The 24,040-nt window shown below is 43.3% G+C and overlaps 6 non-coding genes across 6 annotated transcripts; all 6 read right to left on the reverse strand.

The window, feature by feature from the left end:
• Positions 1-2,560: 2,560 nt before the first annotated feature.
• Positions 2,561-2,633, reverse strand: trnal-uaa (transfer RNA leucine (anticodon UAA)). Its single transcript has one exon. It is a non-coding gene; the product is annotated as a tRNA-Leu (tRNA).
• A 903-nt stretch (positions 2,634-3,536) lies between these two features.
• Positions 3,537-3,609, reverse strand: trnal-uaa (transfer RNA leucine (anticodon UAA)). The gene has a single exon. It is a non-coding gene; the product is annotated as a tRNA-Leu (tRNA).
• A 1,223-nt stretch (positions 3,610-4,832) lies between these two features.
• trnal-uaa (transfer RNA leucine (anticodon UAA)) lies at positions 4,833-4,905 on the reverse strand. The gene has a single exon. It is a non-coding gene; the product is annotated as a tRNA-Leu (tRNA).
• A 3,513-nt stretch (positions 4,906-8,418) lies between these two features.
• trnal-uaa (transfer RNA leucine (anticodon UAA)) lies at positions 8,419-8,491 on the reverse strand. Its single transcript has one exon. It is a non-coding gene; the product is annotated as a tRNA-Leu (tRNA).
• Positions 8,492-13,300: 4,809 nt separating this feature from the next.
• On the reverse strand, positions 13,301-13,373 carry trnal-uaa (transfer RNA leucine (anticodon UAA)). The gene has a single exon. It is a non-coding gene; the product is annotated as a tRNA-Leu (tRNA).
• A 4,809-nt stretch (positions 13,374-18,182) lies between these two features.
• trnal-uaa (transfer RNA leucine (anticodon UAA)) lies at positions 18,183-18,255 on the reverse strand. The gene has a single exon. It is a non-coding gene; the product is annotated as a tRNA-Leu (tRNA).
• Positions 18,256-24,040: the final 5,785 nt, after the last annotated feature.

Genomic DNA, 24,040 nt, shown 5'->3' on the forward strand with positions numbered 1-24,040 from the left:
TTGATTTTTTTTTATTCTCACGATAATACGGGACAAAGTATGTCCCTTTTCAGCTCAATACGGGACGCGTACATTTGTTTCTAAATACGGGATGATTCCGTTTTTCAAGGGACGGTTGGCACCCTAGCACCGCCCCACCGCGACCCGAGTCATGGATTAGAACGGGAGAAAATGAAAAATGATTATGAAAAAAATAAAAAGTACAGTAGGACAAATAGTGACTCACGTGTATTTCACTGCTCTTCTGACTGAGCCGCTGCATCCTGAATCCGCTCTGTAAAGTTTTTTTCTTCTAAAGCCCGCGGTGCAGGTGTGTTTTTTCGAGAGAGAAACTTGAAATTGCAAGAGAATTTGCTCTTAAATTTGGCAAGCTGTTTTACGTAAGTGTACATATTAAACCGCAACGTTATTGACACACAGGTAGAGAAGAAGCGGAGAGACTGTTTAGCCAATCAGAATGCAGAACACACACAAATCCGTGAAGCAGCGAGACCATGAAAGGTGAACCGCGTTATAGCGAGGGTTCACTGTAATTCCTTTTGACTAGTTCACTTTCCTAACATTCGCTGTTTCCCTCTTGACAAACATCCACAATTCATAGTAGTCTTTGCCGAAACCCGGGATTGACCAGGGACCTTCAGATCTTCAGTCTGACGCTCTCCCAACTGAGCTATTTTGGCTACAAAGGGCCAAAATGGCCGTTTTCATTTGGAAAGTGAAACCAGGAACTCGCTCCGTGGAGCGTAGACGACAAAGCTGGGGAGCCAGATAAAGGCCACAAAATCGTAATAATTGACTGTTGTAGCTGAGGAAGAAGCCTCCTGTGTTTTCATTAATCTAGTTTATTTGAGATGATTCCTTTTGACCAGTTCACTTTCCTAACATGAGCTTTGTTTCCCTCTTGACAAACATCCACAATTCATAGTAGTCTTTTCTGAAACCTTGGATTGAACCAGGGACCTTCAGATCTTCAGTCTGACGCTCTCCCAACTAAGCTATTTTGGCTACAAAGGGTTAAAATGGCCGTTTACATTTGGAAAGTAAAACCAGGAACTCGCTCCGTGGAGTGTAGACGACAAAGCTGGGGAGCCAGATAAAGGCCACAAAAAAAATGCAATAATTGACTGTTGTAGCTGAGGAAGAAGCCTCCTGTGTTTTCGTTAATGCAGATTTTTTGGAGTTTATGCCTTTTTACCGGTTCACTTTCCTAACATGGGCTGTTGTTCCCTCTTGACAAACATCCACAATTCATAGTAGTCTTTGCCGAAACACGGGATTGAACCAGAGACCTTCAGATCTTCAGTCTGATGCTCTCCCAACTGAGCTTTTTCGGCTACAAAGGGCTAAAATGGCCGTTTTCATTTGGAAAGTGAAACCAGGAACTCGCTCCGTGGAGCGTAGACAACAAAGCTGTGGAGCCAGATAAAGGCCACAAAATCGCAATAATTGACTGTTGTAGCTGAGGAAGAAGCCTCCTGTGTTTTCATTAATCTAGTTTTTTTGAGATGATTCCTTTTGACCAGTTCACTTTCCTAACATGGGCTGTGTTTCCCTCTTGACAAACATCCACAATTCATAGTAGTCTTTGCTGAAACCTGGGATTGAAATAGGGACCTTCAGATCTTCAGTCTGACGCTCTCCCAACTGAGCTATTTCGGCTACAAAGGGATAAAATGGCCGTTTTCATTTGGAAAATAAAACCAGGAACTCACTCCGTGGAGCGTAGACGACAAAGCTGTAGAGCCAGATAAAGGCCACAAAAAAATGCAATAATTGACTGTTGTAGCTGAGGAAGAAGCCTCCTGTGTTTTCATTAATCTAGTTTATTTGAGATGATTCCTTTTGACCAGTTCAATTTCCTAACATGGTTTGTGTTTCCCTCTAGACAAACATCCACAATACATAGTCTTTGCCGAAACCCAGGATTGAACGAGGGACCTTCTGATCTTCAGTCTGACGCTCTCCCAACTGAGCTTTTTCGGCTACAAAGGGCTAAAATGGCCGTTTTCATTTGGAAAGTGAAACCAGGAACTCGCACCGTGGAGCGTAGACGACAAAGCTGGGGAGCCAGATAAAGGCCACAAAATCGCAATAATTGACTGTTGTAGCTGAGGAAGAAGCCTCCTGTGTTTTCATTAATCTAGGTTTTTCGAGATGATTCCTTTTTGCCAGTTCAATTTCCTAACATGGTTTGTGTTTCCCTCTAGACAAACATCCACAATTCATAGTAGTCTTTGCCGAAACCCAGGATTGAACGAGGGACCTTCTGATCTTCAGTCTGACGCTCTCCCAACTGAGCTTTTTCGGCTACAAAGGGCTAAAATGGCCGTTTTCATTTGGAAAGTGAAACCAGGAACTCGCTCCGTGGAGCGTAGACAACAAAGCTGTGGAGCCAGATAAAGGCCACAAAATCGCAATAATTGACTGTTGTAGCTGAGGAAGAAGCCTCCTGTGTTTTCATTAATCTAGGTTTTTTGAGATGATTCCTTTTGACCAGTTCACTTTCCTAACATGGGCTGTGTTCCCCTCTTGACAAACATCCACAATTCATAGTAGTCTTTGCTGAAAGCTGGGATTGAACCAGCAACCTTCAAATCTTAAGTCTGACGCTCTACCAACTGAGCTATTTTGGCTACAAAGGGTTAAAATGGCCGTTTTCATTTGGAAAGTAAAACCAGGAACTTGCTCCGTGGAGCGTAGACGACAAAGCTGTGGAGCCAGATAAAGGCCAGAAAATCGCAATAATTGACTGTTGTAGCTGAGGAAGAAGCCTCCTGTGTTTTCATTAATCTTGGTTTTTTGAGATGATTCCTTTTGACCAGTTCACTTTACTAACATGGACTGTGTTTCCCTCTTGACAAACATCCACAATTCATAGTAGTCTTTGCTGAAACCTTGGATTGAACCAGGGACCTTCAGATCTTCAGTCTGATGCTCTCCCAACTGAGCTATTTGGGCTACAAAAGGCTAAAATGGCAGCTTTCATTTGGAAAGTAAAACCAGGAACTCGCTCCGTGGAGCGTAGACGACAAAGCTGTGGAGCCAGATAAAGGCCACAAAATCTTAATAATTGACTGTTGTAGCTGAGGAAGAAGCCTCCTGTGTTATCGTTAATGCAGATTTTTTGGAGTTTATGCCTTTTTACCGGTTCAATTTCCTAACATGGTTTGTGTTTCCCTCTAGACAAACATCCACAATTCATAGTAGTCTTTGCCGAAACCCAGGATTGAACGAGGGACCTTCTGATCTTCAGTCTGACGCTCTCCCAACTGAGCTTTTTCGGCTACAAAGGGCTAAAATGGCCGTTTTCATTTGGAAAGTGAAACCAGGAACTCGCTCCGTGGAGCGTAGACAACAAAGCTGTGGAGCCAGATAAAGGCCACAAAATCGCAATAATTGACTGTTGTAGCTGAGGAAGAAGCCTCCTGTGTTTTCATCAATCTAGGTTTTTTGAGATGATTCCTTTTGACCAGTTCACTTTCCTAACATGGGCTGTGTTCCCCTCTTGACAAACATCCACAATTCATAGTAGTCTTTGCTGAAAGCTGGGATTGAACCAGCAACCTTCAAATCTTAAGTCTGACGCTCTACCAACTGAGCTATTTTGGCTACAAAGGGTTAAAATGGCCGTTTTCATTTGGAAAGTAAAACCAGGAACTTGCTCCGTGGAGCGTAGACGACAAAGCTGTGGAGCCAGATAAAGGCCAGAAAATCGCAATAATTGACTGTTGTAGCTGAGGAAGAAGCCTCCTGTGTTTTCATTAATCTAGGTTTTTTGAGATGATTCCTTTTGACCAGTTCACTTTCCTAACATTGGCTGTGTTTCCCTCTTGACAAACATCCACAATTCATAGTAGTCTTTGCCGAAACACGGGATTGACAAGGGACCTTCAGATCTTCAGTCTGACGCTCTCCCAACTGAGCTATTTGGGCTACAAAGGGCTAAAATGGCAGCTTTCATTTGGAAAGTAAAACCAGGAACTCGCTCCGTGGAGCGTAGACGACAAAGCTGTGGAGCCAGATAAAGGCCAGAAAATCGCAATAATTGACTGTTGTAGCTGAGGAAGAAGCCTCCCGTGTTTTCATTAATCTTGGTTTTTTGAGATGATTCCTTTTGAACAATTCACTTTACTAACATGGACTGTGTTTCCCTCTTGACAAACATCCACAATTCATAGTCTTTGCCGAAACCCAGGATTGAACGAGGGACCTTCTGATCTTCAGTCTGACGCTCTCCCAACTGAGCTTTTTCGGCTACAAAGGGCTAAAATGGCCGTTTTCATTTGGAAAGTGAAACCAGGAACTCGCACCGTGGAGCGTAGACGACAAAGCTGGGGAGCCAGATAAAGGCCACAAAATCGCAATAATTGACTGTTGTAGCTGAGGAAGAAGCCTCCTGTGTTTTCATTAATCTAGGTTTTTCGAGATGATTCCTTTTTGCCAGTTCAATTTCCTAACATGGTTTGTGTTTCCCTCTAGACAAACATCCACAATTCATAGTAGTCTTTGCCGAAACCCAGGATTGAACGAGGGACCTTCTGATCTTCAGTCTGACGCTCTCCCAACTGAGCTTTTTCGGCTACAAAGGGCTAAAATGGCCGTTTTCATTTGGAAAGTGAAACCAGGAACTCGCTCCGTGGAGCGTAGACAACAAAGCTGTGGAGCCAGATAAAGGCCACAAAATCGCAATAATTGACTGTTGTAGCTGAGGAAGAAGCCTCCTGTGTTTTCATTGATCTTGGTTTTTTGAGATGATTCCTTTTGACCAGTTCACTTTCCTAACATGGGCTGTGTTCCCCTCTTGACAAACATCCACAATTCATAGTAGTCTTTGCTGAAAGCTGGGATTGCACCAGCAACCTTCAAATCTTAAGTCTGACGCTCTACCAACTGAGCTATTTTGGCTACAAAGGGTTAAAATGGCCGTTTTCATTTGGAAAGTAAAACCAGGAACTTGCTCCGTGGAGCGTAGACGACAAAGCTGTGGAGCCAGATAAAGGCCAGAAAATCGCAATAATTGACTGTTGTAGCTGAGGAAGAAGCCTCCTGTGTTTTCATTGATCTTGGTTTTTTGAGATGATTCCTTTTGACCAGTTCACTTTCCTAACATTGGCTGTGTTTCCCTCTTGACAAACATCCACAATTCATAGTAGTCTTTGCCGAAACACGGGATTGACAAGGGACCTTCAGATCTTCAGTCTGACGCTCTCCCAACTGAGCTATTTGGGCTACAAAGGGCTAAAATGGCAGCTTTCATTTGGAAAGTAAAACCAGGAACTCGCTCCGTGGAGTGTAGACGACAAAGCTGGGGAGCCAGATAAAGGCCACAAAAAAAATGCAATAATTGACTGTTGTAGCTGAGGAAGAAGCCTCCTGTGTTTTCATTAATCTAGGTTTTTTGAGATGATTCCTTTTGACTAGTACACTTTCCTAACATTGGCTGTGTTTCCCTCTTGACAAACATCCACAATTCATAGTAGTCTTTGCCGAAACACGGGATTGACAAGGGACCTTCAGATCTTCAGTCTGACGCTCTCCCAACTGAGCTATTTTGGCTACAAAGGGTTAAAATGGCCGTTTTCATTTGGAAAGTAAAACCAGGAACTCGCTCCGTGGAGCGTAGACGACAAACCTGTGGAGCCAGATAAAGGCCACAAAATCGCAATAATTGACTGTTGTAGCTGAGGAAGAAGCCTCCTGTGTTTTCATTAATCTAGGTTTTTTGAGATGATTCCTTTTGACTAGTTCACTTTCCTAACATTGGCTGTGTTTCCCTCTTGACAAACATCCACAATTCATAGTAGTCTTTGCTGAAACCTAGGATTGAACCAGGGCCCTTCTGATCTTCAGTCTGACGCTCTCCCAACTGAGCTATTTGGGCTACAAAGGGCTAAAATGGCAGTTTTCATTTGGAAAGTAAAACCAGGAACTCGCTCCGTGGCGTGTAGACGACAAAGCTGGGGAGCCAGATAAAGGCCACAAAAAAAATGCAATAATTGACTGTTGTAGCTGAGGAAGAAGCCTCCTGTGTTTTCGTTAATGCAGATTTTTTGGAGTTTATGCCTTTTTACCGGTTCACTTTCCTAACATGGGCTGTTGTTCCCTCTTGACAAACATCCACAATTCATAGTAGTCTTTGCCGAAACACGGGATTGAACCAGGGACCTTCAGATCTTCAGTCTGATGCTCTCCCAACTGAGCTTTTTCGGCTACAAAGGGCTAAAATGGCCGTTTTCATTTGGAAAGTGAAACCAGGAACTCGCTCCGTGGAGCGTACACAACAAAGCTGTGGAGCCAGAAAAAGGCCACAAAATCGTAATAATTGACTGTTGTAGCTGAGGAAGAAGCCTCCTGTGTTTTCATTAATCTAGTTTTTTTGAGATGATTCCTTTTGACCAGTTCACTTTCCTAACATGGGCTGTGTTTCCCTCTTGACAAACATCCACAATTCATAGTAGTCTTTGCTGAAACCTGGGATTGAACCAGGGACCTTCAGATCTTCAGTCTGATGCTCTCCCAACTGAGCTATTTGGGCTACAAAGGGCTAAAATGGCAGCTTTCATTTGGAAAGTAAAACCAGGAACTCGCTCCGTGGAGTGTAGACGACAAAGCTGGGGAGCCAGATAAAGGCCACAAAAAAAATGCAATAATTGACTGTTGTAGCTGAGGAAGAAGCCTCCTGTGTTTTCATTAATCTAGGTTTTTTGAGATGATTCCTTTTTACCAGTTCACTTTCCTAACATGGTTTGTGTTTCCCTCTTGACAAACATCCACAATTCATAGTAGTCTTTGCCGAAACACGGGATTGACAAGGGACCTTCAGATCTTCAGTCTGACGCTCTCCCAACTGAGCTATTTTGGCTACAAAGGGTTAAAATGGCCGTTTTCATTTGGAAAGTAAAACCAGGAACTCGCTCCGTGGAGCGTAGACGACAAACCTGTGGAGCCAGATAAAGGCCACAAAATCGCAATAATTGACTGTTGTAGCTGAGGAAGAAGCCTCCTGTGTTTTCATTAATCTAGGTTTTTTGAGATGATTCCTTTTGACTAGTTCACTTTCCTAACATTGGCTGTGTTTCCCTCTTGACAAACATCCACAATTCATAGTAGTCTTTGCCGAAACACGGGATTGACAAGGGACCTTCAGATCTTCAGTCTGACGCTCTCCCAACTGAGCTATTTGGGCTACAAAGGGCTAAAATGGCCGTTTTCATTTGGAAAGTAAAACCAGGAACTCGCTCCGTGGAGCGTAGACGACAAACCTGTGGAGCCAGAAAAAGGCCACAAAAAAATGCAATAATTGACTGTTGTAGCTGAGGAAGAAGCCTCCTGTGTTTTCATTAATCTAGGTTTTTTGAGATGATTCCTTTTGACCAGTTCACTTTCCTAACATGGGCTGTGTTTCCCTCTTGACAAACATCCACAATTCATAGTAGTCTTTGCTGAAACCTGGGATTGAACCAGGGACCTTCTGATCTTCAGTCTGACGCTCTCCCAAATGAGCTATTTGGGCTAAAAAGGGCTAAAATGGCAGTTTTCATTTGGAAAGTAAAACCAGGAACTCGCTCCATGGAGTGTAGACGACAAAGCTGGGGAGCCAGATAAAGGCCACAAAAAAAATGCAATAATTGACTGTTGTAGCTGAGGAAGAAGCCTCCTGTGTTTTCGTTAATGCAGATTTTTTGGAGTTTATGCCTTTTTACCGGTTCACTTTCCTAACATGGGCTGTTGTTCCCTCTTGACAAACATCCACAAATCATAGTAGTCTTTGCTGAAACCTTGGATTGAACCAGGGACCTTCAGATCTTCAGTCTGATGCTCTCCCAACTGAGCTATTTGGGCTACAAAGGGCTAAAATGGCAGTTTTCATTTGGAAAGTAAAACCAGGAACTCGCTCCGTGGAGCGTAGACGACAAACCTGTGGAGCCAGATAAAGGCCACAAAATCGCAATAATTGACTGTTGTAGCTGAGGAAGAAGCCTCCTGTGTTTTCATTAATCTAGGTTTTTTGAGATGATTCCTTTTGACTAGTTCACTTTCCTAACATTGGCTGTGTTTCCCTCTTGACAAACATCCACAATTCATAGTAGTCTTTGCCGAAACACGGGATTGACAAGGGACCTTCAGATCTTCAGTCTGACGCTCTCCCAACTGAGCTATTTTGGCTACAAAGGGTTAAAATGGCCGTTTTCATTTGGAATGTAAAACCAGGAGCTCGCTCCGTGGAGCGTAGACGACAAACCTGTGGAGCCAGATAAAGGCCACAAAATCGCAATAATTGACTGTTGTAGCTGAGGAAGAAGCCTCCTGTGTTTTCATTAATCTAGGTTTTTTGAGATGATTCCTTTTGACCAGTTCACTTTCCTAACATGGGCTGTGTTTCCCTCTTGACAAACATCCACAATTCATAGTAGTCTTTGCTGAAAGCTGGGATTGAACCAGCAACCTTCAAATCTTAAGTCTGACGCTCTACCAACTGAGCTATTTTGGCTACAAAGGGTTAAAATGGCCGTTTTCATTTGGAAAGTAAAACCAGGAACTCGCTCCGTGGAGCGTAGACGACAAACCTGTGGAGCCAGATAAAGGCCACAAAATCTTAATAATTGACTGTTGTAGCTGAGGAAGAAGCCTCCTGTGTTATCGTTAATGCAGATTTTTTGGAGTTTATGCCTTTTTACCGGTTCAATTTCCTAACATGGTTTGTGTTTCCCTCTAGACAAACATCCACAATTCATAGTAGTCTTTGCCGAAACCCAGGATTGAACGAGGGACCTTCTGATCTTCAGTCTGACGCTCTCCCAACTGAGCTTTTTCGGCTACAAAGGGCTAAAATGGCAGCTTTCATTTTGAAACTAAAACCAGGAACTCGCTCCGTGGAGCGTAGACGACAAACCTGTGGAGCCAGATAAAGGCCAGAAAATCGCAATAATTGACTGTTGTAGCTGAGGAAGAAGCCTCCTGTGTTTTCATTAATCTTGGTTTTTTGAGATGATTCCTTTTGACCAGTTCACTTTACTAACATGGACTGTGTTTCCCTCTTGACAAACATCCACAATTCATAGTAGTCTTTGCTGAAACCTGGGATTGAACCAGGGACCTTCTGATCTTCAGTCTGACGCTCTCCCAACTGAGCTATTTGGGCTACAAAGGGCTAAAATGGCCGTTTTCATTTGGAAAGTGAAACCAGGAACTCGCTCAGTGGAGTGTAGACGACAAAGCTGTAGAGCCAGAAAAAGGCCACAAAAAAATGCAATAATTGACTGTTGTAGCTGAGGAAGAAGCCTCCTGTGTTTTCATTAATCTAGTTTATTTGAGATGATTCCTTTTGACCAGTTCACTGTCCTAACATGGGCTTTGTTTCCCTCTTGACAAACATCCACAATTCATAGTCTTTGCCGAAACCCAGGATTGAACGAGGGACCTTCTGATCTTCAGTCTGACGCTCTCCCAACTGAGCTATTTGGGCTACAAAGGGCTAAAATGGCAGTTTTCATTTGGAAAGTAAAACCAGGAACTCGCTCCGTGGAGTGTAGACGACAAAGCTGGGGAGCCAGATAAAGGCCACAAAATCGCAATAATTGACTGTTGTAGCTGAGGAAGAAGCCTCCTGTGTTTTCATCAATCTTGGTTTTTTGAGATGATTCCTTTTGAACAATTCACTTCCCTAACATGGGCTGTTGTTCCCTCTTGACAAACATCCACAATTCATAGTAGTCTTTGCCGAAACACAGGATTGAACCAGGGACCTTCAGATCTTCAGCCTGACGCTCTCCCAACTGAGCTACTTGGGCTACAAAAGGCTAAAATGGCAGCTTTCATTTGGAAAGTAAAACCAGGAACTCGCTCCGTGGAGTGTAGACGACAAAGCTGGGGAGCCAGATAAAGGCCACAAAATCGCAATAATTGACTGTTGTAGCTGAGGAAGAAGCCTCCTGTGTTTTCATCAATCTTGGTTTTTTGAGATGATTCCTTTTGAACAATTCACTTCCCTAACATGGGCTGTTGTTCCCTCTTGACAAACATCCACAATTCATAGTAGTCTTTGCCGAAACCCAGGATTGAACGAGGGACCTTCTGATCTTCAGTCTGACGCTCTCCCAACTGAGCTTTTTCGGCTACAAAGGGCTAAAATGGCAGCTTTCATTTTGAAACTAAAACCAGGAACTCGCTCCGTGGAGCGTAGACGACAAAGCTGGGGAGCCAGATAAAGGCCAGAAAATCGCAATAATTGACTGTTGTAGCTGAGGAAGAAGCCTCCTGTGTTTTCATTAATCTTGGTTTTTTGAGATGATTCCTTTTGACCAGTTCACTTTACTAACATGGACTGTGTTTCCCTCTTGACAAACATCCACAATTCATAGTAGTCTTTGCTGAAACCTGGGATTGAACCAGGGACCTTCTGATCTTCAGTCTGACGCTCTCCCAACTGAGCTATTTGGGCTAAAAAGGGCTAAAATGGCCGTTTTCATTTGGAAAGTAAAACCAGGAACTCGCTCCATGGAGTGTAGACGACAAAGCTGGGGAGCCAGATAAAGGCCACAAAAAAAATGCAATAATTGACTGTTGTAGCTGAGGAAGAAGCCTCCTGTGTTTTCGTTAATGCAGATTTTTTGGAGTTTATGCCTTTTTACCGGTTCACTTTCCTAACATGGGCTGTTGTTCCCTCTTGACAAACATCCACAAATCATAGTAGTCTTTGCTGAAACCTTGGATTGAACGAGGGACCTTCTGATCTTCAGTCTGACGCTCTCCCAACTGAGCTATTTGGGCTACAAAGGGCTAAAATGGCAGCTTTCATTTTGAAACTAAAACCAGGAACTCGCTCCGTGGAGCGTAGACGACAAACCTGTGGAGCCAGATAAAGGCCAGAAAATCGCAATAATTGACTGTTGTAGCTGAGGAAGAAGCCTCCTGTGTTTTCATTAATCTAGTTTTTTTGAGATGATTCCTTTTGACCAGTTCACTTTCCTAACATGGGCTGTGTTTCCCTCTTGACAAACATCCACAATTCATAGTAGTCTTTGCTGAAACCTGGGATTGAACCAGGGACCTTCAGATCTTCAGTCTGATGCTCTCCCAACTGAGCTATTTGGGCTACAAAGGGCTAAAATGGCAGCTTTCATTTGGAAAGTAAAACCAGGAACTCGCTCCGTGGAGTGTAGACGACAAAGCTGGGGAGCCAGATAAAGGCCACAAAAAAAATGCAATAATTGACTGTTGTAGCTGAGGAAGAAGCCTCCTGTGTTTTCATTAATCTAGGTTTTTTGAGATGATTCCTTTTTACCAGTTCACTTTCCTAACATGGTTTGTGTTTCCCTCTTGACAAACATCCACAATTCATAGTAGTCTTTGCCGAAACACGGGATTGACAAGGGACCTTCAGATCTTCAGTCTGACGCTCTCCCAACTGAGCTATTTTGGCTACAAAGGGTTAAAATGGCCGTTTTCATTTGGAAAGTAAAACCAGGAACTCGCTCCGTGGAGCGTAGACGACAAACCTGTGGAGCCAGATAAAGGCCACAAAATCGCAATAATTGACTGTTGTAGCTGAGGAAGAAGCCTCCTGTGTTTTCATTAATCTAGGTTTTTTGAGATGATTCCTTTTGACTAGTTCACTTTCCTAACATTGGCTGTGTTTCCCTCTTGACAAACATCCACAATTCATAGTAGTCTTTGCCGAAACACGGGATTGACAAGGGACCTTCAGATCTTCAGTCTGACGCTCTCCCAACTGAGCTATTTGGGCTACAAAGGGCTAAAATGGCCGTTTTCATTTGGAAAGTAAAACCAGGAACTCGCTCCGTGGAGCGTAGACGACAAACCTGTGGAGCCAGATAAAGGCCACAAAATCGCAATAATTGACTGTTGTAGCTGAGGAAGAAGCCTCCTGTGTTTTCATTAATCTAGGTTTTTTGAGATGATTCCTTTTGACTAGTTCACTTTCCTAACATTGGCTGTGTTTCCCTCTTGACAAACATCCACAATTCATAGTCTTTGCCGAAACCCAGGATTGAACGAGGGACCTTCTGATCTTCAGTCTGACGCTCTCCCAACTGAGCTATTTTGGCTACAAAGGGTTAAAATGGCCGTTTTCATTTGGAATGTAAAACCAGGAGCTCGCTCCGTGGAGTGTAGACGACAAAGCTGTAGAGCCAGAAAAAGGCCACAAAAAAATGCAATAATTGACTGTTGTAGCTGAGGAAGAAGCCTCCTGTGTTTTCATTAATCTAGGTTTTTTGAGATGATTCCTTTTGACCAGTTCACTTTCCTAACATGGGCTGTGTTTCCCTCTTGACAAACATCCACAATTCATAGTAGTCTTTGCTGAAACCTGGGATTGAACCAGGGACCTTCTGATCTTCAGTCTGACGCTCTCCCAAATGAGCTATTTGGGCTAAAAAGGGCTAAAATGGCAGTTTTCATTTGGAAAGTAAAACCAGGAACTCGCTCCATGGAGTGTAGACGACAAAGCTGGGGAGCCAGATAAAGGCCACAAAAAAAATGCAATAATTGACTGTTGTAGCTGAGGAAGAAGCCTCCTGTGTTTTCGTTAATGCAGATTTTTTGGAGTTTATGCCTTTTTACCGGTTCACTTTCCTAACATGGGCTGTTGTTCCCTCTTGACAAACATCCACAAATCATAGTAGTCTTTGCTGAAACCTTGGATTGAACCAGGGACCTTCAGATCTTCAGTCTGATGCTCTCCCAACTGAGCTATTTGGGCTACAAAGGGCTAAAATGGCAGTTTTCATTTGGAAAGTAAAACCAGGAACTCGCTCCGTGGAGCGTAGACGACAAACCTGTGGAGCCAGATAAAGGCCACAAAATCGCAATAATTGACTGTTGTAGCTGAGGAAGAAGCCTCCTGTGTTTTCATTAATCTAGGTTTTTTGAGATGATTCCTTTTGACTAGTTCACTTTCCTAACATTAGCTGTGTTTCCCTCTTGACAAACATCCACAATTCATAGTAGTCTTTGCCGAAACACGGGATTGACAAGGGACCTTCAGATCTTCAGTCTGACGCTCTCCCAACTGAGCTATTTTGGCTACAAAGGGTTAAAATGGCCGTTTTCATTTGGAATGTAAAACCAGGAGCTCGCTCCGTGGAGCGTAGACGACAAACCTGTGGAGCCAGATAAAGGCCACAAAATCGCAATAATTGACTGTTGTAGCTGAGGAAGAAGCCTCCTGTGTTTTCATTAATCTAGGTTTTTTGAGATGATTCCTTTTGACCAGTTCACTTTCCTAACATGGGCTGTGTTTCCCTCTTGACAAACATCCACAATTCATAGTAGTCTTTGCTGAAAGCTGGGATTGAACCAGCAACCTTCAAATCTTAAGTCTGACGCTCTACCAACTGAGCTATTTTGGCTACAAAGGGTTAAAATGGCCGTTTTCATTTGGAAAGTAAAACCAGGAACTCGCTCCGTGGAGCGTAGACGACAAACCTGTGGAGCCAGATAAAGGCCACAAAATCTTAATAATTGACTGTTGTAGCTGAGGAAGAAGCCTCCTGTGTTATCGTTAATGCAGATTTTTTGGAGTTTATGCCTTTTTACCGGTTCAATTTCCTAACATGGTTTGTGTTTCCCTCTAGACAAACATCCACTATTCATAGTAGTCTTTGCCGAAACCCAGGATTGAACGAGGGACCTTCTGATCTTCAGTCTGACGCTCTCCCAACTGAGCTTTTTCGGCTACAAAGGGCTAAAATGGCAGCTTTCATTTTGAAACTAAAACCAGGAACTCGCTCCGTGGAGCGTAGACGACAAACCTGTGGAGCCAGATAAAGGCCAGAAAATCGCAATAATTGACTGTTGTAGCTGAGGAAGAAGCCTCCTGTGTTTTCATTAATCTTGGTTTTTTGAGATGATTCCTTTTGACCAGTTCACTTTACTAACATGGACTGTGTTTCCCTCTTGACAAACATCCACAATTCATAGTAGTCTTTGCTGAAACCTGGGATTGAACCAGGGACCTTCTGATCTTCAGTCTGACGCTCTCCCAACTGAGCTATTTGGGCTACAAAGGGCTAAAATGGCCGTTTTCATTTGGAAAGTGAAACCAGGAACTCGCTCAGTGGAGTGTAGACGACAAAGCTGTAGAGCCAGAAAAAGGCCACAAAAAAATGCAATAATTGACTGTTGTAGCTGAGGAAGAAGCCTCCTGTGTTTTCATTAATCTAGTTTATTTGAGATGATTCCTTTTGACCAGTTCACTGTCCTAACATGGGCTTTGTTTCCCTCTTGACAAACATCCACAATTCATAGTCTTTGCCGAAACCCAGGATTGAACGAGGGACCTTCTGATCTTCAGTCTGACGCTCTCCCAACTGAGCTATTTGGGCTACAAAGGGCTAAAATGGCAGTTTTCATTTGGAAAGTAAAACCAGGAACTCGCTCCGTGGAGTGTAGACGACAAAGCTGGGGAGCCAGATAAAGGCCACAAAATCGCAATAATTGACTGTTGTAGCTGAGGAAGAAGCCTCCTGTGTTTTCATCAATCTTGGTTTTTTGAGATGATTCCTTTTGAACAATTCACTTCCCTAACATGGGCTGTTGTTCCCTCTTGACAAACATCCACAATTCATAGTAGTCTTTGCCGAAACACAGGATTGAACCAGGGACCTTCAGATCTTCAGCCTGACGCTCTCCCAACTGAGCTACTTGGGCTACAAAAGGCTAAAATGGCAGCTTTCATTTGGAAAGTAAAACCAGGAACTCGCTCCGTGGAGTGTAGACGACAAAGCTGGGGAGCCAGATAAAGGCCACAAAATCGCAATAATTGACTGTTGTAGCTGAGGAAGAAGCCTCCTGTGTTTTCATCAATCTTGGTTTTTTGAGATGATTCCTTTTGAACAATTCACTTCCCTAACATGGGCTGTTGTTCCCTCTTGACAAACATCCACAATTCATAGTAGTCTTTGCCGAAACCCAGGATTGAACGAGGGACCTTCTGATCTTCAGTCTGACGCTCTCCCAACTGAGCTTTTTCGGCTACAAAGGGCTAAAATGGCAGCTTTCATTTTGAAACTAAAACCAGGAACTCGCTCCGTGGAGCGTAGACGACAAAGCTGGGGAGCCAGATAAAGGCCAGAAAATCGCAATAATTGACTGTTGTAGCTGAGGAAGAAGCCTCCTGTGTTTTCATTAATCTTGGTTTTTTGAGATGATTCCTTTTGACCAGTTCACTTTACTAACATGGACTGTGTTTCCCTCTTGACAAACATCCACAATTCATAGTAGTCTTTGCTGAAACCTGGGATTGAACCAGGGACCTTCTGATCTTCAGTCTGACGCTCTCCCAACTGAGCTATTTGGGCTAAAAAGGGCTAAAATGGCCGTTTTCATTTGGAAAGTAAAACCAGGAACTCGCTCCATGGAGTGTAGACGACAAAGCTGGGGAGCCAGATAAAGGCCACAAAAAAAATGCAATAATTGACTGTTGTAGCTGAGGAAGAAGCCTCCTGTGTTTTCGTTAATGCAGATTTTTTGGAGTTTATGCCTTTTTACCGGTTCACTTTCCTAACATGGGCTGTTGTTCCCTCTTGACAAACATCCACAAATCATAGTAGTCTTTGCTGAAACCTTGGATTGAACGAGGGACCTTCTGATCTTCAGTCTGACGCTCTCCCAACTGAGCTATTTGGGCTACAAAGGGCTAAAATGGCAGCTTTCATTTTGAAACTAAAACCAGGAACTCGCTCCGTGGAGCGTAGACGACAAACCTGTGGAGCCAGATAAAGGCCAGAAAATCGCAATAATTGACTGTTGTAGCTGAGGAAGAAGCCTCCTGTGTTTTCATTAATCTAGTTTTTTTGAGATGATTCCTTTTGACCAGTTCACTTTCCTAACATGGGCTGTGTTTCCCTCTTGACAAACATCCACAATTCATAGTAGTCTTTGCTGAAACCTGGGATTGAACCAGGGACCTTCAGATCTTCAGTCTGATGCTCTCCCAACTGAGCTATTTGGGCTACAAAGGGCTAAAATGGCAGCTTTCATTTGGAAAGTAAAACCAGGAACTCGCTCCGTGGAGCGTAGACGACAAAGCTGGGGAGCCAGATAAAGGCCACAAAAAAAATGCAATAATTGACTGTTGTAGCTGAGGAAGAAGCCTCCTGTGTTTTCATTAATCTAGGTTTTTTGAGATGATTCCTTTTTACCAGTTCACTTTCCTAACATGGTTTGTGTTTCCCTCTTGACAAACATCCACAATTCATAGTAGTCTTTGCCGAAACACGGGATTGACAAGGGACCTTCAGATCTTCAGTCTGACGCTCTCCCAACTGAGCTATTTTGGCTACAAAGGGTTAAAATGGCCGTTTTCATTTGGAAAGTAAAACCAGGAACTCGCTCCGTGGAGCGTAGACGACAAACCTGTGGAGCCAGATAAAGGCCACAAAATCGCAATAATTGACTGTTGTAGCTGAGGAAGAAGCCTCCTGTGTTTTCATTAATCTAGGTTTTTTGAGATGATTCCTTTTGACTAGTTCACTTTCCTAACATTGGCTGTGTTTCCCTCTTGACAAACATCCACAATTCATAGTAGTCTTTGCCGAAACACGGGATTGACAAGGGACCTTCAGATCTTCAGTCTGACGCTCTCCCAACTGAGCTATTTGGGCTACAAAGGGCTAAAATGGCCGTTTTCATTTGGAAAGTAAAACCAGGAACTCGCTCCGTGGAGCGTAGACGACAAACCTGTGGAGCCAGATAAAGGCCACAAAATCGCAATAATTGACTGTTGTAGCTGAGGAAGAAGCCTCCTGTGTTTTCATTAATCTAGGTTTTTTGAGATGATTCCTTTTGACTAGTTCACTTTCCTAACATTGGCTGTGTTTCCCTCTTGACAAACATCCACAATTCATAGTCTTTGCCGAAACCCAGGATTGAACGAGGGACCTTCTGATCTTCAGTCTGACGCTCTCCCAACTGAGCTATTTTGGCTACAAAGGGTTAAAATGGCCGTTTTCATTTGGAATGTAAAACCAGGAGCTCGCTCCGTGGAGTGTAGACGACAAAGCTGTAGAGCCAGAAAAAGGCCACAAAAAAATGCAATAATTGACTGTTGTAGCTGAGGAAGAAGCCTCCTGTGTTTTCATTAATCTAGGTTTTTTGAGATGATTCCTTTTGACCAGTTCACTTTCCTAACATGGGCTGTGTTTCCCTCTTGACAAACATCCACAATTCATAGTAGTCTTTGCTGAAACCTGGGATTGAACCAGGGACCTTCTGATCTTCAGTCTGACGCTCTCCCAAATGAGCTATTTGGGCTAAAAAGGGCTAAAATGGCAGTTTTCATTTGGAAAGTAAAACCAGGAACTCGCTCCATGGAGTGTAGACGACAAAGCTGGGGAGCCAGATAAAGGCCACAAAAAAAATGCAATAATTGACTGTTGTAGCTGAGGAAGAAGCCTCCTGTGTTTTCGTTAATGCAGATTTTTTGGAGTTTATGCCTTTTTACCGGTTCACTTTCCTAACATGGGCTGTTGTTCCCTCTTGACAAACATCCACAAATCATAGTAGTCTTTGCTGAAACCTTGGATTGAACCAGGGACCTTCAGATCTTCAGTCTGATGCTCTCCCAACTGAGCTATTTGGGCTACAAAGGGCTAAAATGGCAGTTTTCATTTGGAAAGTAAAACCAGGAACTCGCTCCGTGGAGCGTAGACGACAAACCTGTGGAGCCAGATAAAGGCCACAAAATCGCAATAATTGACTGTTGTAGCTGAGGAAGAAGCCTCCTGTGTTTTCATTAATCTAGGTTTTTTGAGATGATTCCTTTTGACTAGTTCACTTTCCTAACATTGGCTGTGTTTCCCTCTTGACAAACATCCACAATTCATAGTAGTCTTTGCCGAAACACGGGATTGACAAGGGACCTTCAGATCTTCAGTCTGACGCTCTCCCAACTGAGCTATTTTGGCTACAAAGGGTTAAAATGGCCGTTTTCATTTGGAATGTAAAACCAGGAGCTCGCTCCGTGGAGCGTAGACGACAAACCTGTGGAGCCAGATAAAGGCCACAAAATCGCAATAATTGACTGTTGTAGCTGAGGAAGAAGCCTCCTGTGTTTTCATTAATCTAGGTTTTTTGAGATGATTCCTTTTGACCAGTTCACTTTCCTAACATGGGCTGTGTTTCCCTCTTGACAAACATCCACAATTCATAGTAGTCTTTGCTGAAAGCTGGGATTGAACCAGCAACCTTCAAATCTTAAGTCTGACGCTCTACCAACTGAGCTATTTTGGCTACAAAGGGTTAAAATGGCCGTTTTCATTTGGAAAGTAAAACCAGGAACTCGCTCCGTGGAGCGTAGACGACAAACCTGTGGAGCCAGATAAAGGCCACAAAATCTTAATAATTGACTGTTGTAGCTGAGGAAGAAGCCTCCTGTGTTATCGTTAATGCAGATTTTTTGGAGTTTATGCCTTTTTACCGGTTCAATTTCCTAACATGGTTTGTGTTTCCCTCTAGACAAACATCCACAATTCATAGTAGTCTTTGCCGAAACCCAGGATTGAACGAGGGACCTTCTGATCTTCAGTCTGACGCTCTCCCAACTGAGCTTTTTCGGCTACAAAGGGCTAAAATGGCAGCTTTCATTTTGAAACTAAAACCAGGAACTCGCTCCGTGGAGCGTAGACGACAAACCTGTGGAGCCAGATAAAGGCCAGAAAATCGCAATAATTGACTGTTGTAGCTGAGGAAGAAGCCTCCTGTGTTTTCATTAATCTTGGTTTTTTGAGATGATTCCTTTTGACCAGTTCACTTTACTAACATGGACTGTGTTTCCCTCTTGACAAACATCCACAATTCATAGTAGTCTTTGCTGAAACCTGGGATTGAACCAGGGACCTTCTGATCTTCAGTCTGACGCTCTCCCAACTGAGCTATTTGGGCTACAAAGGGCTAAAATGGCCGTTTTCATTTGGAAAGTGAAACCAGGAACTCGCTCAGTGGAGTGTAGACGACAAAGCTGTAGAGCCAGAAAAAGGCCACAAAAAAATGCAATAATTGACTGTTGTAGCTGAGGAAGAAGCCTCCTGTGTTTTCATTAATCTAGTTTATTTGAGATGATTCCTTTTGACCAGTTCACTGTCCTAACATGGGCTTTGTTTCCCTCTTGACAAACATCCACAATTCATAGTCTTTGCCGAAACCCAGGATTGAACGAGGGACCTTCTGATCTTCAGTCTGACGCTCTCCCAACTGAGCTATTTGGGCTACAAAGGGCTAAAATGGCAGTTTTCATTTGGAAAGTAAAACCAGGAACTCGCTCCGTGGAGTGTAGACGACAAAGCTGGGGAGCCAGATAAAGGCCACAAAATCGCAATAATTGACTGTTGTAGCTGAGGAAGAAGCCTCCTGTGTTTTCATCAATCTTGGTTTTTTGAGATGATTCCTTTTGAACAATTCACTTCCCTAACATGGGCTGTTGTTCCCTCTTGACAAACATCCACAATTCATAGTAGTCTTTGCCGAAACCCAGGATTGAACGAGGGACCTTCTGATCTTCAGTCTGACGCTCTCCCAACTGAGCTTTTTCGGCTACAAAGGGCTAAAATGGCAGCTTTCATTTTGAAACTAAAACCAGGAACTCGCTCCGTGGAGCGTAGACGACAAAGCTGGGGAGCCAGATAAAGGCCAGAAAATCGCAATAATTGACTGTTGTAGCTGAGGAAGAAGCCTCCTGTGTTTTCATTAATCTTGGTTTTTTGAGATGATTCCTTTTGACCAGTTCACTTTACTAACATGGACTGTGTTTCCCTCTTGACAAACATCCACAATTCATAGTAGTCTTTGCTGAAACCTGGGATTGAACCAGGGACCTTCTGATCTTCAGTCTGACGCTCTCCCAACTGAGCTATTTGGGCTAAAAAGGGCTAAAATGGCCGTTTTCATTTGGAAAGTAAAACCAGGAACTCGCTCCATGGAGTGTAGACGACAAAGCTGGGGAGCCAGATAAAGGCCACAAAAAAAATGCAATAATTGACTGTTGTAGCTGAGGAAGAAGCCTCCTGTGTTTTCGTTAATGCAGATTTTTTGGAGTTTATGCCTTTTTACCGGTTCACTTTCCTAACATGGGCTGTTGTTCCCTCTTGACAAACATCCACAAATCATAGTAGTCTTTGCTGAAACCTTGGATTGAACGAGGGACCTTCTGATCTTCAGTCTGACGCTCTCCCAACTGAGCTATTTGGGCTACAAAGGACTAAAATGGCAGCTTTCATTTTGAAACTAAAACCAGGAACTCGCTCCGTGGAGCGTAGACGACAAACCTGTGGAGCCAGATAAAGGCCAGAAAATCGCAATAATTGACTGTTGTAGCTGAGGAAGAAGCCTCCTGTGTTTTCATTAATCTTGGTTTTTTGAGATGATTCCTTTTGACCAGTTCACTTTACTAACATGGACTGTGTTTCCCTCTTGACAAACATCCACAATTCATAGTAGTCTTTGCTGAAACCTGGGATTGAACCAGGGACCTTCTGATCTTCAGTCTGACGCTCTCCCAACTGAGCTATTTGGGCTACAAAGGGCTAAAATGGCCGTTTTCATTTGGAAAGTGAAACCAGGAACTCGCTCAGTGGAGTGTAGACGACAAAGCTGTAGAGCCAGAAAAAGGCCACAAAAAAATGCAATAATTGACTGTTGTAGCTGAGGAAGAAGCCTCCTGTGTTTTCATTAATCTAGTTTATTTGAGATGATTCCTTTTGACCAGTTCACTGTCCTAACATGGGCTTTGTTTCCCTCTTGACAAACATCCACAATTCATAGTCTTTGCCGAAACCCAGGATTGAACGAGGGACCTTCTGATCTTCAGTCTGACGCTCTCCCAACTGAGCTATTTGGGCTACAAAGGGCTAAAATGGCAGTTTTCATTTGGAAAGTAAAACCAGGAACTCGCTCCGTGGAGTGTAGACGACAAAGCTGGGGAGCCAGATAAAGGCCACAAAATCGCAATAATTGACTGTTGTAGCTGAGGAAGAAGCCTCCTGTGTTTTCATCAATCTTGGTTTTTTGAGATGATTCCTTTTGAACAATTCACTTCCCTAACATGGGCTGTTGTTCCCTCTTGACAAACATCCACAATTCATAGTAGTCTTTGCCGAAACACAGGATTGAACCAGGGACCTTCAGATCTTCAGCCTGACGCTCTCCCAACTGAGCTACTTGGGCTACAAAAGGCTAAAATGGCAGCTTTCATTTGGAAAGTAAAACCAGGAACTCGCTCCGTGGAGTGTAGACGACAAAGCTGGGGAGCCAGATAAAGGCCACAAAATCGCAATAATTGACTGTTGTAGCTGAGGAAGAAGCCTCCTGTGTTTTCATCAATCTTGGTTTTTTGAGATGATTCCTTTTGAACAATTCACTTCCCTAACATGGGCTGTTGTTCCCTCTTGACAAACATCCACAATTCATAGTAGTCTTTGCCGAAACCCAGGATTGAACGAGGGACCTTCTGATCTTCAGTCTGACGCTCTCCCAACTGAGCTTTTTCGGCTACAAAGGGCTAAAATGGCAGCTTTCATTTTGAAACTAAAACCAGGAACTCGCTCCGTGGAGCGTAGACGACAAAGCTGGGGAGCCAGATAAAGGCCAGAAAATCGCAATAATTGACGGTTGTAGCTGAGGAAGAAGCCTCCTGTGTTTTCATTAATCTTGGTTTTTTGAGATGATTCCTTTTGACCAGTTCACTTTACTAACATGGACTGTGTTTCCCTCTTGACAAACATCCACAATTCATAGTAGTCTTTGCTGAAACCTGGGATTGAACCAGGGACCTTCTGATCTTCAGTCTGACGCTCTCCCAACTGAGCTATTTGGGCTACAAAGGGCTAAAATGGCCGTTTTCATTTGGAAAGTGAAACCAGGAACTCGCTCCGTGGAGTGTAGACGACAAAGCTGTAGAGCCAGAAAAAGGCCACAAAAAAATGCAATAATTGACTGTTGTAGCTGAGGAAGAAGCCTCCTGTGTTTTCATTAATCTAGTTTATTTGAGATGATTCCTTTTGACCAGTTCACTGTTCTAACATGGGCTTTGTTTCCCTCTTGACAAACATCCACAATTCATAGTCTTTGCCGAAACCCAGGATTGAACGAGGGACCTTCTGATCTTCAGTCTGACGCTCTCCCAACTGAGCTATTTGGGCTACAAAGGACTAAAATGGCAGTTTTCATTTGGAAAGTAAAACCAGGAACTCGCTCCGTGGAGTGTAGACGACAAAGCTGGGGAGCCAGATAAAGGCCACAAAAAAAATGCAATAACTGACTGTTGTAGCTGAGGAAGAAGCCTCCTGTGTTTTCATCAATCTTGGTTTTTTGAGATGATTCCTTTTGAACAATTCACTTCCCTAACATGGGCTGTTGTTCCCTCTTGACAAACATCCACAATTCATAGTAGTCTTTGCCGAAACCCAGGATTGAACGAGGGACCTTCGGATCTTCAGTCTGACGCTCTCCCAACTGAGCTTTTTCGGCTACAAAGGGCTAAAATGGCAGCTTTCATTTTGAAACTAAAACCAGGAACTCGCTCCGTGGAGCGTAGACGACAAAGCTGTGGAGCCAGATAAAGGCCACAAAATCGCAATAATTGACTGTTGTAGCTGAGGAAGAAGCCTCCTGTGTTTTCATTAATCTTGGTTTTTTGAGATGATTCCTTTTGACCAGTTCACTTTACTAACATGGACTTTGTTTCCCTCTTGACAAACATCCACAATTCATAGTAGTCTTTGCCGAAACACGGAATTGAACCAGGGACCTTCAGATCTTCAGTCTGATGCTCTCCCAACTGAGCTTTTTCGGCTACAAAGGGCTAAAATGGCCGTTTTCATTTGGAAAGTAAAACCAGGAACTCGCTCCGTGGAGCGTAGACGACAAAGCTGTGGAGCCAGATAAAGGCCACAAAATCGCAATAATTGACTGTTGTAGCTGAGGAAGAAGCCTCCTGTGTTTTCATTAATCTAGGTTTTTCGATATGATTCCTTTTTGCCAGTTCAATTTCCTAACATGGTTTGTGTTCCCCTCTAGAAAAACATCCACAATTCATAGTAGTCTTTTCTAAAAGCTGGGATTGAACCAGAGACCTTCAGATCTTCAGTCTGACGCTCTCCCAAATGAGCTATTTGGGCTAAAAAGGGCTAAAATGGCAGTTTTCATTTGGAAAGTAAAACCAGGAACTCGCTCCATGGAGTGTAGACGACAAAGCTGGGGAGCCAGATAAAGGCCACAAAAAAAATGCAATAATTGACTGTTGTAGCTGAGGAAGAAGCCTCCTGTGTTTTCGTTAATGCAGATTTTTTGGAGTTTATGCCTTTTTACCGGTTCACTTTCCTAACATGGGCTGTTGTTCCCTCTTGACAAACATCCACAAATCATAGTAGTCTTTGCTGAAACCTTGGATTGAACCAGGGACCTTCAGATCTTCAGTCTGATGCTCTCCCAACTGAGCTATTTGGGCTACAAAGGGCTAAAATGGCAGTTTTCATTTGGAAAGTAAAACCAGGAACTCGCTCCGTGGAGCGTAGACGACAAACCTGTGGAGCCAGATAAAGGCCACAAAATCGCAATAATTGACTGTTGTAGCTGAGGAAGAAGCCTCCTGTGTTTTCATTAATCTAGGTTTTTTGAGATGATTCCTTTTGACTAGTTCACTTTCCTAACATTGGCTGTGTTTCCCTCTTGACAAACATCCACAATTCATAGTAGTCTTTGCCGAAACACGGGATTGACAAGGGACCTTCAGATCTTCAGTCTGACGCTCTCCCAACTGAGCTATTTTGGCTACAAAGGGTTAAAATGGCCGTTTTCATTTGGAATGTAAAACCAGGAGCTCGCTCCGTGGAGCGTAGACGACAAACCTGTGGAGCCAGATAAAGGCCACAAAATCGCAATAATTGACTGTTGTAGCTGAGGAAGAAGCCTCCTGTGTTTTCATTAATCTAGGTTTTTTGAGATGATTCCTTTTGACCAGTTCACTTTCCTAACATGGGCTGTGTTTCCCTCTTGACAAACATCCACAATTCATAGTAGTCTT

This window comes from Odontesthes bonariensis, chromosome 5, assembly GCF_027942865.1.
Source record: "Odontesthes bonariensis isolate fOdoBon6 chromosome 5, fOdoBon6.hap1, whole genome shotgun sequence".
Lineage (NCBI taxonomy): Eukaryota > Metazoa > Chordata > Actinopteri > Atheriniformes > Atherinopsidae > Odontesthes > Odontesthes bonariensis.